A 3,868-nucleotide genomic window follows, 5' to 3' on the forward strand; every position below is an offset into this window, starting at 1 on the left:
CCACATGGCACTCCCCTTAGCTTGGCAACGTTGGAAATTGGCTTCGTAGCACTATACAGATAGAGATTGGGCTTTGTAGCTCTAACTACTCTTGCGTCATGACACTAACAAATAGAAACTTAGCATCACCATGTCCATATTGGGCACTCCAGTGGTGTTAATGATGGTGCCATGGCGGTATAGTGTCCGACATCGCAATACTGTATGACACTTACAATTTTATGTCTTTCTTATATTTTTACTGCACAACACAACTAAAATAGTAATGTTTCACTGGCAATTTAACATAGAAATTATAACATTATTTATACTCATCAAATCCTCTTCAACTTAAACTCTTACTTATTCTCAAGCAAATAAAATTTTGTAATTCTAGTTAAGTGATTAACCCAAATAAAAAATGATAATATTAAATTACTAAAATATAGAATAATACATCACTGTCTATAATTAGTGAAAATGAATAAGGCCATACTTCTGTTTTGGAAAATACTAAAAGTTAAATTAATCAATCATTTTAGTTACAATCCAATTTAAAATTATAAGTTATTTAATCATTAACTTTTAATTGTTGAAGTGAATAATTAATTAGATATGATGGTAGTTAAAATTGTACTTTCACTAGTTTGCCATCCATTATATTAGCTCTCCCATCTTATCTTTTTTAGTTTTTTTATAAGATTATATTTCCAATCTTAAGCTTTCACTGATACCAATTTTTGAATGTATTCATCTTTTTCTTTTGATTATTTTCTTTTTCTTTTTCTTTTCTTAGAACTATTTTATAGTTCTTTTTCTTTTTTCTTTTGTAATGTACATAATTAAAAATTTTGAATATCAGCTTCTACTTTAGGCCTTCATATAACATTAATGATTTCAATGTAAAAACTTGATGAGATTACTAATTTCATCTTCAGGTTAGCTATAATTTCAAATTTTAATTCACTCATTTCTAATTTATAATACTAATTATTCATCTTATAATTTTAAATTTTAATTTCATTAATTTATAGCTTATAAATTAAAAATTAGGATAATAACTCAAATGGTTGAATATGTTAAGTATTAGTTTTTTAACATATGAAGTTTAAATAAAGTACATTCAAAATAGAATCTACGGTTCTATTATTTTCCTAATTTTATATAATTTTTATTATCATTTTTATAAGGATTAATTAAATAATCAAAATATAAAAGTAATTTGAGGATAATAATAATTTAAGCTAGAAGGAAATTTGCTAACATATAAATAAAACATATAAATAAATTCTACAAACACATGCTTCCATAAGAATGATAAAAGGCACATAAAATATATGTTAAAAACAAAATATGATATAACATTTTTAACATAATGGGTACTAGCATAACACATAAATAGGTTGCCTCTCAGAAGAGCTAAATTTTAAGTGTTCAACCAAACAGGATAACTGACTAGAGCTAAGGTTGGGTTGCCTCTCAAGAAGTGCTAAGTTTATAGTCTTTAACCAGACTTGCCCAAATTTTCTATTTGGCTAAGGTGGATGATTCTTACTCTTTAATTGGGTCCCACTGATATCTTTTTCCTTCTCCTCAATATTAATTTTAGTGTTACCAGGTAAGAATCCTATGGGCCTAATACTCACAGAAATTATAAGCTAACTTAATTGAGTTTCCAAGATTTTAATTGAAGCAGCTTAATTTTGTAATTGAGTTCCCAATTACATGACCACATCTTCTAGTTATGTTTTTCTAAATCTATACTAATTACCATATTAAATCCAGGAGGAAAAGCTAGTCCTGGATTATTATTAGCTTAATTTTGATTATTTCAATTTGGTCCTTAGTTATTTTGACTAGAATTCCATTAATTTTCACCATTATTATTTGACCAACTAAAATTGAGTTGATTCCTCCAACTAAAATAAGAAATATTTTGACTTCCAATTAAATTTATATTTTCAATCCTTTGGTGGATGTCATTCTCTTCCATTGATCTTTTATCTTCCAAATGTAAAGATGAATAAGAATCTAAGCTTAAAGTGCTCAACTTTTTTATATTGCTACAACTTGTGTAGTCAAATTGGATAAAGAAACATTTTCTAAGACTCCTACCACTCTTTGAGGATTCACCTTATTAACAGGACACTAAAAATTATTTTTAATCATTTTCTTAATTAATTCATAAGCATCCCAAAAAGGCTTTGACATCAAAGAACCTCTAGCTACATCATCAATTATGACTCTAAGGGATCCTATGTATCCATTATAAATTGTTTGAATTATCAACAAATTAAATAAGGCATGGTGAGGACACTTTCTAAGCATATCCTTAAATCTCTCTGAACTCTCATAAATAAATTCTCCTTCAAACTAAGTAAAAGAAATAATATCATTTCTAAGTTTAACAGTTTTAAAAGGTGAGAAATGCATTTTTAGAAATTTGTGGTCCAACTCATTCCATGTGGTAATAGAGCCTAGGGGTAAAGAATTTAACCATATTTTTTACTTTTCTCTTAGAGAAAATGGGAACAATCCAATTCTAATGTAATCATCGTTAACACCATTATACTTAAATGTTATATAAATTTATTAAAAATTTGCTAAATATAAGTTAGGATCTTCAATGAGAGCTCCACCAAATTGAGAATTTTGTACAATCTGAATGATTTTAGGTTTTAATTTAAAGTTATTAGCTTGGATGGCATGTCTATTTATGCTCTGATGAATTCCGTCTACCATAGGGTTTACAAAATTCTTAAGAGGTCTAGAATGATCTAAGTCTTGAATAGGGTCAACCATTTTCGATAAAATATTATTTCGATAAAATATTTTTGATTGATGGAATATAAATACAATATGTTTCATAATGATTCTCATTTATGTTGTTGTTATTCAGAGCATATTCATTACTGACCACTCAATTGAGTATGAAGAGATAAAGGACTAATTAACATTCCAACCTTAATACCACTCTAAACTCCCATTATCTGTCACCCTATGAAAATATTAGAAGAGTAAGTAATATACTGTTAAAACCACTTCATTATAATTCATCTATATAAATTTGATATATGTCAAGCACTATGCTTATGCTTGCATCATATCAATCCAATATACATGGTTGAGTTTACTTTTATATTTCTAGGCTCTATATTAAACTTGATATTAATTACACCTATGACCACTATGTACATTAAAGAAGACCTGGTACAATGAAAATATCATTAAATTATTAAAAAAGAAAATTCATTAATACACCATATTTTATTTGCATCATCAATTCATAACTAAAGAATTTAGCTAGACATGAAGAACAAGTAAAAGAAACTCATTTTTATTAATTGCACAAAAAAGTAAAGAAAAAAAAGATATCGCTGGATGGTTTAATGATCTCCTTTATACTCCTCTTTAAACTTATAAAATTTCTTCTACAAATATTAACCAAACACTCTTATGAAGTGGATCTAGTACTTCCTGAATTCCCTTAGTTGTCACTTATAAGAAAATTATAGAGAAGGACTATGAATACTAAAAATTAATTAAGTGACTGAACTCTCTTACTAATATTACAAATGAACTATATATAAAAAAACACAAAAAAAATGGATTCTGGCATTGCTGCGCTTTATACACTTGCACCACGGCGCCTATGAAATGAACTAACAATGTAGCGCTGAAAAATTTCCTCCTCTATGGCACTCACTGATATGGATTGTTGTTTAATGAATTGATGCATCAATTCACTAGCAGATTGTATCCTGGTCGATTACAATTGTAGCATTGCTAACGGTTAAGCACTGTAGCATCCATGTGGCACACCCCTTAGCTTCGTAGAGCTAGAAATTGGTGTCACGGTGAAGTGTAGATGGAGACTGGGCTTTATAAC

The 3,868-nt window shown here is 28.2% G+C and overlaps 1 non-coding gene across 1 annotated transcript; it reads left to right on the plus strand.

Annotated features, from left to right (window-relative positions):
* The first annotated feature begins 2,278 nt into the window (after window positions 1-2,278).
* Window positions 2,279-2,385, plus strand: LOC114579116. Its single transcript, XR_003699973.1, has one exon. It is a non-coding gene; the product is annotated as a small nucleolar RNA R71 (small nucleolar RNA).
* Window positions 2,386-3,868: the final 1,483 nt, after the last annotated feature.

The sequence above is a fragment of the Dendrobium catenatum genome, unplaced genomic scaffold, assembly GCF_001605985.2.
Source record: "Dendrobium catenatum unplaced genomic scaffold, ASM160598v2 fragScaff_scaffold_157, whole genome shotgun sequence".
Lineage (NCBI taxonomy): Eukaryota > Viridiplantae > Streptophyta > Magnoliopsida > Asparagales > Orchidaceae > Dendrobium > Dendrobium catenatum.